Here is a 10,446-nt window from a genome sequence, read left to right as displayed (position 1 = left end):
ATATGATTCATATAGTTAATAGATAAATATATATAAGATTTATATATTATATACATATATGCATGCATACATTATATATAAAATATGTAAATACATTTATAGTTCTATAACAGTATATACTATTATTATTACATAACAATATCTTGCTTTTTGTGTTCTACTTTCCATGACCAGCATTTCCACATAATGTGTAATTGGTGATCTTTGTTTAGCAATACATGTAGATCTGTCTCATTTTGATTCATATTTCATCTTTATCCCATAGGATGATTTGATATATTTTGGCCACTTTTCCAATGAGACACACTCATACTGGTTTCAATTATTTTTTATGTATGACTCTGAACTGGACATATTTGTATATTCATTATTAAGTTTCTTAGGTAGACAATTTTCTTTAATACTTACTTTTTCAAAAATATAACACTGAGTCAAAATATGTATATATTTAATATTTTGATAAAATATTAAAAATTTATATTCCAAAATGGATCAAAAAATTTGTAAACATTCAGACCCTTCTCATCCCCATATCTGCATGGATGGTTAACATTTACTTTATCCTAGAAGTCAGGTGTCTGGTCATGGGATGCCAATATGACATGATCATAGTTGTACCCAGACTTGGTGATAAGAAGTTTAGGTTTCCCTTCCTCATCTGGGTCTCCCTCTGCACCAAACACCACTATAATAGTAGCTCCCAATGGTATTCTGCCTTTTCTTAGGGCTGGGCACCAGTGAGGGTCAGGGTAGATTTTCTTGCAAGGAGAAAACCTGAGAAATTCGTGGGGTTCCAGGAGTGTTTATTGCTTGTATCTTAAATCAATTCCCTGGGGACTTGGCCAGGTTTCTGCTGCAATCACTATGGATAGTGAGCATTGGTGACTACTCCAGTGATGGAGTAGCAGGTGAGAGTGACTGTTTCTCCTGGGGACACAGTCAGTGAGGGCTCCTGAGCCACCACAGCTGAGAAATAACTGGTCCTTGAAATGGAAATAGACACATGTTAGGAAAGAAGAATAAAAATGGAAGTAGCTCTCCAAAGGTTGTCTTTTGAAACCTCCATGAACCTGGGCAGTGGGTAAGGAGGAAGAGGAGGAGAAGAGGAGTCCAGGTCATGCTGTGGACTTTCCATAGTTTCCCTGGCCTTACATCTGGTACTGGTCTGTCATGTGTCCTTTGTCTCCTTCTGATCTCCAAGGTACTGGTGGCTCATTATGCAAATACAAGCCCACAGTGTCATTTGAATCTGGGACCTCAGCTTGGCTAATAGCTTCTGTCCCAAGAGGAGCTCTATACAGATCTTCTCTTGGGAGAATTCTGAGTTTGTCCCCTGGGAGGAAGAGCTCCGAGTTGTCCCTTGGGAGAAAGCAGCTGCTGTGAAAGGAATGCAGGGCCCAGTCAGGTGGAGCCATTTCAGTTGGTTTCAGGCCTTGCCAGCTCTGGGAATGTTCACAGCACCCCCTAGTGATATCCTGAAGAGTCTACTCATGGCGGAGGGAATTAGTTAGAAAGGATATAGTTCATTTGTGCTTTCCAAAAAGAAATAACAATGAGAGACTATGGACTCTGAAAAACAATCTGAAGGGTTTGAAGAGGTGGGGGGGTGGGAGTTTGGGGGAACCAGGTGGTGGGTATTAGAGAGGGCACGGATTGCATGGAGCACTGGGTGTGGCACAAAAACAATGAATACTGTTATGCTGAAAATAAATTTAAAAAATGATTTAAAAAAAAAAAGAAATAACAAGTGTTTTCTATTCTTGAGTTTGTTCAGAGAAGGTTCTTTATTAATTCTCTCTATGGTATTTTCAGTTCTATAATTTCCATTTGGTGTGTTTTGATGACATCTATTCAAGTTCTGTATTTCTATTTTTCTATTTTTTTCCAAGAGCATCTATAGCTGTTCATCAGATTGATTTTGTGATTGTTGTCTGAAAATATCCGTCATCTAATTTCAGCAACTGAGTAACCCTAGTGGTAGTGGCAGTACATTCTTCTATCTCATTCAAGGTTTGGTCTTAATGGTTCTTCTTTTTTAATTCAATTACTTAACATATAATGTATTATTTGTTTCAAAGTTAGAGTTTAAAGACATCAGTTGCACATAACGACTAGTGCATGTTACAACAAGTGCCTTCCTTCCTTAATGCCTTAATTCGCTAAGTGCCTTCCTTAATGTCCATCACACAGTTAACTCATCCCATACGCACCTCCCCTCCAGCAACCCTCAGTTTGTTTAATATAGTTGAGTCTTTTATCATTTGTCTCTCTCTGATTTAGTCATATTTTATTATTCCCTCTATTCCCCTATGATCCTCTCTTTTGTTTCTTTTTTATAATCATTCTTTTATTTTTTTTCAGCATAACAGTATTTATTGTTTTTGTACCACACCCAGTGTTCCATGTAATCCGTGCCCTCTCTAATACCCACCACCTGGTTCCCCCAACCTCCCACCCCCCCCACCTCTTCAAACCCTTCGGATTGTTTTCAGAGTCCATAGCCTCTCATTGTTCACCTCCCCTTCCAATTTCCCCCAACTCCCTTATCCTAACTCCCCATGTCCTCCATGCTATTTGTTATGCTCCACAAATAAGTGAAACCATATGATAATTGATTCTCTCTGCTTGACTTATTTCACTCAGCATAATCTCTTCCAGTCCCGTCCATGTTGCTACAAAAGTTGGGTATTTATCCTTTCTGATGGAGGCATAATACTCCATAGTGTATATGGACCACAGCTTCCTTATCCATTCATCCGTTGAAGGGCATCTTGGTTCTTTTCACAGTTTGGCAACTGTGGCCATTGCTGCTATAAAATTGGGTTACAGATGGCCCTTACTTTCACTACATCTGTATATTTGGGGTAAATACCCAGGAGTGCAATTGTAGGGTTATAGGGAAGCTCTATTTTCAATTTCTTGAGGAATCTCCACACTGTTCTCCAAAGAGGCTGCACCAACTTGCATTCCCACCAACAGTGTAAGAGGGTTCCCCTTTCTCCACATCCCCTCCAACACATGTTGTTTCCTGTCTTGCTAATTTTGGCCATTCTAACTGGTATAAGGTGATGTCTCAATGTGGTTTTAATTTGAATCTCCCTGATGGCTAGAGATGATGAACATTTTTTCATGTGTCTGATAGCCATTTGTATGTCTTCATTGGAGAAGTGTCTGTTCATATCTTCTGCCCATTTTTTGATATGATTACTGTTTTGTGTGTGTTGAGTTTGAAGAGTTCTTTATAGATCCTGGATATCAATCTTTTGTCTGTGCTGTCATTTGCAAATATCTTCTCCCATTCCGTGGGTTGCCTCTTTGTTTTGTTGACTGTTTCCTTTGCTGTGCAGAAGCTTTTGATTTTGATGAAGTCCCAAAAGTTCATTTTTGCTTTTGTTTCCTTTGCCTTTGGAGATATATCTTGAAAGAAGTTGCTGTGGCTGATATCGAAGAGATTACTGCCTATGTTCTCCTCCAGGATTCTGATGGATTCCTGTCTCACGTTGAGGTCTTTTATCCATTTTGAGTTTATCTTTGTGTACGGTGTAAGAGAAAGGTCGAGTTTCATTCTTCTACATATAGCTGCCCAGTTTTCCCAGCACCATTTACTGAAGAGACTGTCTTTTTTCCACTGTATATTTTTTCCTGTTTTGTCAAAGATTAACTGACCATAGAGTTGAGGGTCAACTATAAACTCCCAAAATTGAACCAGGAAGAAATCGACAACCTAAATAGACCGATATCTAGTAAAGAGATTGAAGCAGTGATCAAAAACCTCCCAAAAAACAAGAGCCCAGGACCTGACGGATTCCCTGGGGATTTCTACCAAACTTTCAAAGAAGAAATAACACCTATTCTCCTGAAGCTGTCTCAAAAAATTGAAGCAGAAGGAAAACTTCCAGACTCTTTCTATGAAGCCAGCATTACCCTGATCCCCAAACCAGGCAAAGACCCTACCAAAAAGGAGAATTTCAGACCAATATCACTGATGAATATGGATGCTAAGTTTCTCAACAAGATCCTAGAAAACAGGATCCAACAGCACATTAAAAAGATTATCCACCATGACCAGGTGGAATTCATTCCTGGGCTCTCTTTTGTTTCTTAATTCTTTGTTTCTTTGTTTCTTAAATTCCACATATGAATAAAATCAAATGATAATTGTCTTTCTCTAGTTGACTTATTTCACTTATCATAACACCCCCTAGTTCCATCTAGTCAAGCAATGGTTAAGATTCCACTTTCTTGATGTCTGTGTAATATTCCATTTCATATATATATATAATAATTGATAATTATTATATACAATTATTATATTAATTATAATTGACATTATATTTATATATTATATAATAATGGATAATAATAAATAATGGAATATTACACAGACATCAAGAAAGTGGAATCTTAAATTTTATATGTATATTTTTTAAATGTTCATATTTGTATTATATATTTTTATATTATATTGTATATGATTTTTATACTTATATATTATACCTATATTATCTATAATATATATAATTATATATTATATGATTATAATTATAATTACATTGTAATATAATCTTAAATCTTAAATTATATATATATTTAAATTTTATTCATATTTTTACGCATTCATCTATTGAGGGATATATGGATTATTCCATAGTTTAACTATTGTGTATATTGCTGCTATAAAAATTGTGGTGTAAGTGTTCCTTGGAATCACTATATTTGTAACCTTTGTGTAAATACCTAGGAGTGCAATTGCTGGGTTGTAGGATAGCTCTATTTTTTAACTTCTTAACTGACTGAGCCACACAGTTATCCTTATTTTTAACTTCTTGAGGAAAGTATATACTGTTTTCCAGAGTGGCTGTACTAGCTTGCAATCCCACCAGTAGTGTAAGAGGTTCCCCTTTTGCCAATATCTTTTGTTGCCTATCTTAATTGTAGACATTCTGACTGATGTGTGGTGTTATCTCTTTGGGGTCTTGATTTGAATTTCCTTGATGTGGAGGTTTTTTTTCATGTGTCTGCTGGTCATTTGTATGTCTTCTTTGAAGAAATATCTTTTCATGGTTTCTGACCATTTCTTGGCTGGATTATTTATTTTTTATTTGTTTGCTAATTTCTTTTACATTGGATAATGTATACTAGCTGGTCCTTGAAATGGAAATAGACATCTTTGAATACCAGCCCATTATCTGATAAGATATTGGCAAATATCCTCCCCCCATTCTGTAGGTTGTCTTTTGTTTTTGTTGTTACTTTACTTTCCTGTGCAAAAGCTTTTTATCTTCATTTTTGTAATTGTTTCCCTTGCCATTGAAGATATGGCATGCAACAAGTTGCTATGTCCGAGGTCAAATAGGTTACTGCCTGTTTTCTCCTCTAGGATTTTTATGGATTCCTGTCTCACTTTTAGGTATTTAATCCATTTTGAGTTTATTTTTCTGTATACTGTAAGAAAATGGTTCAGTTTCATTCTTCTGCATGTGGCTGTCCATTTTTCCCAACATCATTTGTTGAAAGAGACTGTCTTCCCCCGGCCTTTGTATGTTCTATCTATCCTATTTTGTCAAAGACTAGTTGCCCATTGAGTTGAGGGTCTACATCTGGTTCTCTATTCTGTTCCATTGATTATGTAACAGTTTTTGTGCCAGTACAATACTAGCTTGGTGATTACAGCTCTGTAAGATGGTTACAAATCTGGAATTGTGATGCCACAAGCAATGTTTTTTTTTATTTAAATTCAATTAGAAAACATACAGTACATCATTATTTTTTATATACCATTCAATGATTCATTAGTTGCATATAGTACCCAGTGCTCATCACATCACATTCCTTTGGCTAACTGGACACTCTTTTGTTTCCATACAAATTTTAGGATTACCCAGCTCTTTGAAAAATGTTGATGGTTTTGATAGAGATGGCATTGAATGTATACATTCTTGGGAGCCCAGATATTTTCACAGTACCTGTTCTTCCAGCACATGATCATTGACTGTTTTCCCAATCCTTTGTGTCTTCCTCAATTTCTCTCATGAGTTTTCTATAGTTTCCCCCCGCCCAGTACAGATACTTTGCCTCTTTGGTTTGTTTCACTCATAGGTATCCAATGTTTTTTGATGCAATTTTAAATGGGATCAATTCATTCATTTCTTTCTTCTGTCTCATAATTAGTCTATAGAAATGTGACTGATTTCTGGTCATTGATTTTATATCCTTCTAGTTTGCTGAATTCTTGTAAGAGTTCTTACAGTTTTGGGGTGGATCTTTTGGGTTTTCAACAGAGAGTATCAGGTCATCTGTGAAGAGTGAAAGTTTGCTTCCTTGCCAATTTGAATGCCTTTTATTTCTATTTGTTGTATGATTTCTGAGACTAAGATTTCCACTATCACATTGAAAAGCAGTGGTGAGAGTGGACATCCTTGTCATGATTATGACCTTGGGGAAAACCACTCAGTTTTTCCACATTGAGAAGAGAATGATATTCACAAACTATAGAAATGATCCCTGAAAGTATAGTCTTGAGAATGATATTCACTATGGGATTTTCATATATGGTTTTTATGATATTGAGGTATGTTCCCTGTCTCCATACACAGTAGAGAATTTTAATCAAGAAAAATAATGCTGTTTGTCAACCACTTTTTCTGCATCTATTGAGAGGATCATATAATTCTTGCCCTTTTTTAAATTTTATTTATTTATTTGAGAGAGAATGAGTGAGAGAGAGCATGATAGAGGAGAAGATCAGAGGGAAAAGCAGACTCCCCAAAGAGCTGGAAGCCCGATGCAGGACTCGATCCTGGAAGTCCAGGATCATGACCTGAGCCAAAGGCAGTTGCTCAACCAACTGAGCCACCCAGGCGCCCTGCCCTTGTTTTTATTAATATGGTGTATCACATTGATTGACTTGTGGATGTTAAACCATCATTTCCACCCAGGAATAAATCCCACTTGGTCCTAGTGAATAATCCTTTTTATGTACTATTGGATCCTTTTGGTTAGTATTTTGGTGAGCATTTTGCAATTGTGTTCATCAGGGATATTTACCTGTAATTTTCCTTTTTCTTGTGGTCTTTGGTTTGGGGATCAAGGTAATACTGGCATCATAGAATGGGTTAGGCATTTTCCTTCCATTTTTATTTTTTGGAATAGTTTCAGAAGAATAGGTGTTAATTCTTCCTTAAATGATTGGTAGAATTCTCCCTGGGAAAACAACTGGTTCTGGAGTCTCATTTGTTGGGACATTTTTGATTACTGCTTCAATTTCTTTCCTGCATATGGGTCCATTTGGAGCTTATATTTCTTCATCTTTTAGTTTTAGTAGTTTGTGTTTATAAGAATGTATCCTTTTCTTCAAGAAAGCCTACCTAAGTTTTTGGCATATATTTACTCATAATAATTTCTTATAATTCCTTGTATTCCTGAAGTGTTGGCTCTGTCATCTGCTTTCTTTCATGATTTTATGTATTTGGTTCCTTTGCCTTATCTTTTTGGTAAGTGTGGCTAGGTGTACATCAATTTTCTTAATTTTTTCAAGGAACTAGCTACTTGCCTTGTTAAACTGTTATACTGTATTTTTTTTATTTCAACATCATTGATTTCTGATCTATTTTTTATTTATCTTCTCCTGCTGAATTTAGGCTTTCTTTACTGTTCTTTTTCTAGCTTCTTTAGGTATAATGTTGGGTTGTATTTTTGAGACATTTCTTGCTTCTTGAGGCCTGTATTGAAATCTACTTCTGAGAGTATATTTGTTGACACATATGAATGAGAAAAATCACACAAACAGTAGTGAAATCACTGAGTTTCCATGTTGGTGGATACATTTTGGACTTCAGTCCTCTTCCCATCCATTTAAGCAGAATTAGAGAGAGGAATCCCAGTCTTGGATGGTCTCACTGAAGAGATGGACACACTCTGGGAGATAGGGGATGGGCCACATGACAATGAGCCACTTGACTAGAGAATAGGGCCAGGGGACATCCCTTCTTACAGGGGTGTTGTATGTTTCACCCCCTCAAATTTTCCTCTGTCCCTAAAGGCTAAGCCATTGTGAGAACATGAGAGGTCCTAGTTGTTCTTTCCCAGTATATAGCATACAGTGATAGATGGCTCCATTACCAGGTGTAGTCCTAGTGATTGTAAGGGTGGTTTTGTTCCCAGAGATGAATCCAGATAAGTGTTCAGGGACCCCAGAGTAGGTTGTATGTCTGGCAGATAAAGGGAGCCAGGCCTGGAGTCTGATGTTACCAGCTAGGACTGACACAGATCTAGGACCACAGATGAGTGTGACTGTCCCTCTTAGAGACACTGACAGTGATGGATCCTGGGCTACCACAATCTGAGAATCTTCCCCCAAAAAAACAAAAAAAAGACAGTTGTTATTATGGGACATAAAATTCTTCTTGAGACACTGCTTTTTTGTGCCCCCCACCCCATGGAAGAAGAGTCAATTTCTCTGACCTGAGCTATTAGTGAGTTGTCTGGGAAGAAGCACAAGCCTGGCTATGGTGGGGATCCTCACATGATGAGGCTTCCTCAGTTTCCAGAGCTGGAATGTGGTGTCCTTGGGGACTTTTCACTTGTCCAGACTGATTAGAAGGAGAAGGTATTTCATGCAAAACAGGTTACTCTGTCTCCTTGTCCCAGGATCTACATGATGTTCCCTGGGGGGACATTTCTTAGGGGGAAATCTCCCCTAGAGGACATCAAGAATGAAGGAGATGTTTGGATCTCACACAGACCAATGGATGCACAGTTTTGGGACACTGGATGATTGGGTGTGGCCTTTCACCAAATGAGCTGCCCCAGAACTCTGGTGACCTCAGAATCAAGTTTCTTTTCTGGAAGCCTTGAAAGCTGAATTGGGAGAAAGCAGAGTTCTCCACCTCCTTGTCCTGCTTCCAATTCATCCATAATCTAACCACAAGCCTGAAAAATTTCCCTTCACTTTAATATCCTTGATTGTGTTTTTTTACTCATAAAAAGGTGATATTCTTAGTAGGAGTCTTCTCTCACATCATAAATCCAGAGGAAAATTATAAAGTCATATGTGGGTATGTGGAAGGACAGTGTCTCCTACTAACATAGTCCTTAAAATTGTCTCCAGTGGCACCAGTGTGGTGAAAGGGCTGGGGTGTCACACAGAGCTCTGTGCTATCAGCCTTAAGCTGTTTTCTGAGAGATGGCAAGCTATTTCCTGTTCTAAAAAGTCATCAGTATTCTGGAGTCACTAAAAGTCTTTGTAGTACTTTAGGAGAAAAGTAATAATCTCAACAATAAATTAAGACATTTCTCACAATATCAGGTGATAAATTAGGAAAATATCTGATTCATAATCAGAAATAAAAATAGCAGTGTCTGCATCAGTGGGTGTGATCATCATGGAACATTTAAACTCCCTTTCTTTTTTTTTTTTTAATTTTTTCTCAGTGTTCCAGAATTCATTGTTTATGCACCACACCCAATGCTTCATGCAATATGTGCCCTCCATTATACCCACCACCAGGCTCAGCCAACCTCCCAAACCCTCGCCTCCAAAACCCTCAGATTGTGTTTCAGAGTCCACAGTCTCTTATGCATGGTATCCCCCTCCATTTTCCCCCAACTCCCTTCTCCTCTCCAGGTCTCCATGTCTTCTGTGTTATTCCTTATGTTCCACAAATAAGTGAAACCATATGATAATTGACTTTCTCTGCTTGACTTATTTCACTCAGCATAATCTCTTCCAGTCCCGTCCATGTTGATACAAAAGTTGGGTATTCGACCTTTATGATGGAGACATAATTCTCCATAATATATATGGACCACATCTTCCTTTTCCATTTATCCATTGAAGGGCATCATGGTTCTTTACACAGTTTGGTGACTGTGGCCATTGCTGCTAAGAACATTGGGGTACAGATGACACTTATTTTCACTACATCTGTATTGTTGGGGTAAATACCCAGTAGTGCAATTGTAGGGCCATAATGTAGCTCTATCTGTAATTTCTTAAGGAATCTCCACATGTTCTCCAAAGTGGTTACACCAACTTGCATTCCCACCAACAGTGTAAGAGGGTTCCCCTTTCTCCACATTCTCTCCAACACACATTGTTTACTCTCATTAATTGTGGCCATTCTAACCAGTGTAAGGTGGTATCTCAATGTGGTTTTAATTTGAATCTCCCTGATGGCTAGTGATGATGATGAACATTTTTTCATGTGTCTGATAGACATTTGTATGTCTTCATTGGAGAAGTGTCTGCTCATGTCTTCTGCCCATTTTTTGACATGATTATCTGTTTTGTGTGTGTTGAGTTTAAGAAGTTCTTTATAGATCCTGGATATCAGACCTATGTCTGTATTGTCATTTGCGAATATCTTTTCCTATTCCATATGTTGGCTCTTTGTTTTGTTGACTTTTTTTTTTTTTTTTTTTTTTTTTTTTTTTTTTTTTTTTTTT

General features: G+C 37.3%; 1 pseudogene; it reads right to left on the bottom strand.

The window, feature by feature from the left end:
* Positions 1–6,448: 6,448 nt before the first annotated feature.
* LOC116882825 lies at positions 6,449–6,520 on the bottom strand (annotated as a pseudogene).
* Between the last annotated feature and the right edge of the window lie 3,926 nt (positions 6,521–10,446).

Source organism: Lontra canadensis, unplaced genomic scaffold (assembly GCF_010015895.1).
Source record: "Lontra canadensis isolate GAN:19392208 unplaced genomic scaffold, GSC_riverotter_1.0 scaffold87, whole genome shotgun sequence".
NCBI lineage: Eukaryota > Metazoa > Chordata > Mammalia > Carnivora > Mustelidae > Lontra > Lontra canadensis.
This window is presented reverse-complemented; position numbering and strand designations above follow the sequence as displayed.